This window comes from Sturnus vulgaris, chromosome 24 (genome assembly GCF_052056855.1).
Source record: "Sturnus vulgaris isolate bStuVul1 chromosome 24, bStuVul1.hap1, whole genome shotgun sequence".
Taxonomy (NCBI): Eukaryota; Metazoa; Chordata; class Aves; order Passeriformes; family Sturnidae; genus Sturnus; species Sturnus vulgaris.
The window spans coordinates 1,898,415-1,904,628 of record NC_142266.1 but is presented as its reverse complement, the minus strand read 5'-3'; positions in this window follow the sequence as shown (position 1 = coordinate 1,904,628).

Here is a 6,214-nt window from a genome sequence, read left to right as displayed (position 1 = left end):
ATTTGGAGGGAGGGGGTTTACCTTCTCCATTTTAAAAAAAAGAAACTCCTGCCTTTCTTGGCAGACACCTGTCTTTCAAACTAAAGACAGCACCCTGCGGGAAGGCAGCAAGAAAACTCTCAGAAAAACTCTGGAAAGGGAAAATCCTGGCATTCCTAAATTCTGCTGTGTCCCTCTCATTCTCAGCCATGCAGGGCACCCCGTGGGGCTCCAGCCGTCACTGGAGAAAAGATCAAGGTGTCGAAGCAGCAGAGAAAATCTGTGTTTGGAGACCGTGTGGGTTTGATGGGAAAGTGCTTTGGGAGTGAAACTGGAGCTCGGTGTGTCAGGAGAATTAACCCACAAACACCAGAGGTTTATGGCCAAAAAGGAGACAGAGGAGTCCTTTTACTTTATTGGAATAAAGGGAGAGGCCATGGGGCATTCCCCTGGGATCTCTCCAATTTTTGGAGGATGCAGCCTCCTTTTTATCCCAATTTCCCTCCCTCTCTCCCCATGGGCTGAGGTACTTGAGAGGTCCAGACTTCCCAGAACACCTGATACCTGAGATTCCCATCTAATGTACAACCCTCCCTTTTAATTTCTAATTCTTATAGAATTCATGGTTTCTTCCCATTGCTTCTTTCATCTTTCAATATCCAATTTCATTGATCAGCAAACCTACAGTTTGTTTGTAAAGGCAAATATCTTTTTCCATTCATCAATCAGTGGAATCCTTCCCATTGTTTCTTTTATCTCTCAGTGCTGGTTTTATCCCCCAGCAGACCCACAGCTGGTTTGGAAAGACAAATCCATCATTCCTCTCAGGTAGTTCCTAAAATCAGGGAAAAATGAGGGCGAGCACAAGATAAAACATCCAATAAGTTATTGGGGTAATTATTGCTCACTGGGGACACGGGCAGGGAGGGTGACATTGTCCTGTGTCCCGGCCACCCACGGGTCTGTGGCACTGGTGACAAAATGTCACCAGCAGCTGGATTTCAGAGCCATGTGGGTTTGATGGGAAAGAGCTTTGGTAGTGAAACTGGAGCTGGGTGGTTCCTCAAATCAGGGAGAAATGAGGGAGAGCACAAGATCACACATGCAGTGGTCACACAAGAGGTGACACCGCCTGTTCCAGCCACCCACGGGTCTGTGGCACTGGTGACAAAGTGTCACCAGCAGCTGGATTTCAGAGCTCTGATCCCAGCTGGATCTCACCCTGCAGGGACAGCAGACTGGGCATTGCTGCTTCCCAGAGCTGTTGTCCCCCTCCCCGTGCCTCAGGGCAGCATTCTGAGAGTGTTCCCTCAGCTCTGCTGTTCCCAAACCCTGGCCAGGAGCACCGACATCCATCTGAGCTGTCCCTGGGAGCCCAGGATGTCACCAGGAGGGAGCTGGCTGCCCTCCACACCCAGCACACGAGGAGCAAACAGTTGCTCTGGTTCTGAGTGGGGCTGCACAAACCATCAGGCACCTCATTAATCTTGTGGTTCATTCTCTGCAGGAGGCTGGCTGCGAGGAAGAATAAATTCTCTGTTTTAATTACAGGAGGAATAACAAGAGTGGCCTTTCCAACTCCTTTTCATGCCTTGCTGGTGGTAACCTGTTGTCAAAGTTGTCTTCCCTGGGTGTTTTTCCCCCGGTTTTTTTTTGAGCCCTGTGCAGCCAGGGAGCACAGACCAGCACTGATTCCAACACATCCTGAAATCAGTGGCTCCTAAATCCTGGAGAAACCCAGGGAAACCCCTGGACACGAGCTCAGCCTCTTCCAGCCCCTCACCACCTCCAGGCACCCCTGAGGCTGGAAATGCTCCAAGTCCCCATCTCTGCCCTCTCCTCCCTCTCAGGGAGCTGGGAATGGCTCAAGGAGCTGGGCTGGAGTGAATCCCAGTGCTCTGACTGATGGCTCCAAGCTGTCACAGCTCTGAGCTCCAGGAAGGGCACGGGCAGGGCTTGGCAAGGTCACAGCTTCACTTTTCCTGGGCTTCATCCCAGCTTTTGTCCTTTCCTGGAGCTGCACATTCGGAGCTGCTCTCGATCCAGTCAAACTGCCCCAACACAGCTCTGGTCCTTGTTGTGCCTGGCATTCCCAGCTCCAGGCAGGGCTGGAAGCACCCCAGGGATGGCATCAGCTGGGCAGTGCCCTCCTTCCAGCCCTAGCAGGAGGCATTTCTCCCTTTGGGGCCTTTCTTTCTCGTCCTCTCCTCTGCTGCTCTGCTTTAAAAAGTGACTTTTACCTGGCAGAATAAAGTGCAGCCACTGCTGGAACAGGGCTGAGCTCAACACCCCCTGTCCTGCCTGGTCATGGGACCTTTGTGTGGTGCTGGGGACACAGCCCAGCCTGCCAAGCCTCACAGGGCCAATCAATCAATCAATCAATCAGTCAATCAATCAGTCAATCAGTCAGTACAGCCGTGGCTGCTTGGGCTCACACAGAGGCAGGAGCTGCTCCTTCTGCACAGACACAAACACTGAGAGTGAGGACACAGAGTGAAGACCTAGAGGGGCCCCAGCCCTGAGCTGCTTCTCTGAGGAGCTCATGGGACTGCTCATAAATACAGAATGATGTCCCTGTGTCCCCAGAGTGCCCCCAGCTCTGCCCTTGTGCCCCGGAGCTGCCCCAGAAGATCAGAATCCCAAGGACACTTTTGTTAATTTGTTAATTATGCTCAGTCTGTCTCCAGGAGAAGGGAGGGAACATCATCCCTGATCCTGCTCCTGGCAGGGGCACACAGCAAAATTTTGGGCTGGCTTTGAGGTGGTTTGGTTGGCAACAAGGAGCACGAGGGCTGCTCAGGATCTCACGTGAGCCCAGCTCTGCTAAACCATGGATTTGTGAGGCTTGGTGTTTAATCAGGCATTTCCTTGGCACCTTTACTTTCTGCCTCTTGCTTCTGTTCTTCGGGTGCTGACAACAAACTCAGAGATCCAAAGAAGTGGAAAAAAGCCCTGGAAAAATAAAGCTGTTTTCCTTTCCATGCCAAAAACTGTGCCTGGTGTTCCTTTTCTGGTTTGGGCATCTCCCATGTGCTGCAAGAGCAGGGGAAAACTCCAGTTTTATTTTTCCAGGGCTTTTTTCCACTTCTTTGGATCGACCACATTAATCACGAGGCTCTGTGGCCACTGCAAGTCTCACCAGAGAGGGGAAAGCGTCTCACACACGTCTGGAAAGGGGGAGGTTGGAGTTTTCCTCCGCTCTGTGTCCACAGACACCTCATTTCTGAGCACCACGGGGTTTTCTGGCCACGCTGGGCCTTGGGCTGCTGCCTCCTTGCCTCATCCCAGGGAAGCAGGTGATGATGATGTGCTGATCCCAAGCTCCAGTGAAAAAGGCAATTATTTGTTTGGAAAACTTGAGCTGTGCAGCCTCAAAGCCCAGCGGGCAAACAACAGGAGAGCAGCAAACACAGGGATGTTTTTGCCAGGATTTCTTGCATAATCGCTGTTTTCTCCCAGATTGGGCTTGCAGGACTTGGGTGCTGCTGTTGGACACTTCCAAATTTCCTGATGAGCTGGGACTTGGCTGGGGCAAGCAGAGAGAGCAAATCCTGTCACTTCATCAGCTGCTTTTAACAGCAACCAAGATCTTGGCTTTGGAGTTGGCCGAGCAATATTGAAGGAGGAGGTGGGGGGGTGTCACTCATTACTTCTGAATTTTTGGCTTGACAAATCAGATTTTTTGCTTCTTTCTCCCCTCACAAAGGCAAGGCGAGGATAATTTTCCTAACTCCCCTTCTGATGTGAATTTACTGCAGGGTTAAATGCTCCAGTGCTTCACACAGGGCTTTAGAAAGGCAGTGAGAGAGCCAAGGGTTGGTTTTTTGGGGAGTGTTGTGTGCTGGGGTGGAAAGGAGGGGCTGAGGCCTGGTTTGGCATTGTCACCATGCCATGGACACCAGCCCAGCCTGGCACTGCCCGTGTTAGCCATGTGCAGGAGCCCTGCACAGCCACAGGATGCTTGGAGCTGTCCTGGAGCCAGGAGGGACATCCCTGTCGTGGGGGACACCAGGAACAGCCAGGCCAGTCCAGGGAGGGATTGTCCTGTTCTGCTCTGGGCTGGGCTGGGCTGGCCTCACCTGCAGTGCTGGGGGTGCTTTGGGTGCCTCAATATAAAATTGAGCCATTAGAGAGTGCCCAGAGGGTGGGGAAGGGTCTGGAGGGGCAGCTGGGGGCACTTGGAGTGTCCAGCTGGAGCAGAGAGCTCAGGGATCTGCAGCTCCAATCTCTGCTCCCTGGGACAGGGACAGCAGCCAGGGAAGGGCTGGAGCTGGGCCAGGGCAGGCTCAGGCTGGAGATGAGGGAAAGGTTCTTCCCTCAGCCAGAGGGTGCTGGGCACTGCCCAGGCTCCCCAGGGAATGGGCACGGCCCCGAGGGATGGACAGGGGGGATTGCTGGGGGGCCCTGGAATCCCTGATCCTGTGGGTCCCTCCCCACTCAGGTATTCCTGACTCTGAGTGGCCCTGTGGGGTGGCAGTGGCCCTGTCCCTGCAGCAGTCAGGGCTGACAAACCCGCCTTCTCGAGGCTGTTCTCAAGGATTTCTTTCCTCCCCTGCTGATTTCTCAAGATGTTTTCAGGAACTCAATCCCCTTGGCCTCCCTGTGCTCCAGGCTGCAGAGGGTAGAGCAGAAAGCAGCTCCAGCTGTGTGCAAACCCCTCCAGGGGCTTCAGCATCATTTCCATCCCCTCTGCCCAACCCCTGGGCTCTCAGAGGATCCCTGGCAGTGTCCCAGGCCAGGCGGGGAGGTGTCCCTGCCATGGCAGGAGTGGCACTGGTGAGGTTTAAGGTCCCTTCCCACCCAAATCACTCTGGAATTGCGTGAAGCAACAGCAGTTCCTGGCCCAGGTGTCCCCATGTTGGTCCAGCTGTGCCTTTCCTCAGATACCTGCAGCCTCCAAATCCAGATTCCGACTTCAGATCTGCCTTTCAAACCCTCCCCCTCATTTCCCCGCTGCTTGTTTATCATTCACAAAATGAAATTTAAAAGGCTGATTTTTGATGTAACCCAATTTTGATAGGAAAAAAAACGTGAATTTCCTGAGGCACTCTGGGCTCCTGGAGCTGCCCAGGCACCGAGGCTGCCCCAGGAATCTGCTGGTGCCCCGAGGCTGTCACCCAACACCCGCAGGGAAAGAGGCACCAAAGGAGGCAAACACCGTCAGAAGAAATTCCCAAATTATTTGTCTGGAGGTAACAGGTTTAGCACAGATGGAAATTTTGGACTTGAGGGGAAACCCAGCCATCCCTGCTTTTTTTCCCCCCCTCTTTTTTCTGCTCTTTACATGCTCAGGGAAGGGTTTAGATACAGTGAAAAATTCACTTTTTAATTTTCACTTCTCCTCTCTCCTATTCCCACCTCTCAACACATGAAGACAGTGAAGCCCTTTGCTTCCCAGAGCTAAAAGAATTCCAGGCAGGACCTTTTCTTCACAAAAATTTTTAATTGCCTAATAATAATTTCTTTTGCTCCATTAAAGGCTGCAAGTGAAAGAAAAGGTCCTGGAGGATGCTTAGAATTGGAACTCTTAGAATGACTTGAGAAATATAAAATACATCATTAAAAAAACCCAAATAACTTTTCCAAACTGGAAAAAATCTGCAGTTATATCAGATCTCCCTGATTTTTCATTTTTTTTCTTTTATCTTTAGGGCTAAAACAATGGTGCTTTCTCCCTTCACAAGGGAAAAAAAATAAAATAGATAAATGTCAGAGGAAGGTGGCTGGAAGAGAGAAATTCCTTGCAGCAGCCCTGAACGGGTGGAATTCTGCTCAGCTCCATTGATTTCTGTGCTGCAGACTGTTATTTCTTCACAAAAATATCATTTTTAACTGCCTAATAATAATTTCTTTTGCTTCATTAAAGGATGCAAGTGAAAGAAAAGGTCCTGGAGCATGCTTTGAATTGGAACTCTTTAAATTACTTTTAAAACATAAACTATATCATTATAAAAAAACCAAAACAACTTCTCCAAACTGGAGGAAATCTGCAATTATCCCAGATTTTTCATTTTTTCTTTTAATTTTAGGTTTAAACCAATGGTGCTTTAGCATTTCCCAAGGGAAAAAAAATTAAAATAAAAAGATATACATTCAGGAAGAAGGTGGCTGGAAATGAGAAATTCCTTGGAGCAGCCCTGAACGGGTGGAATTCTGCTCAGCTCCGTTGGTTTTTGAGCTGCACCAATTAGTGCTGGCTGAGGATCCTTCCCTGAGTTTCTCCCCTCTCTGTTTT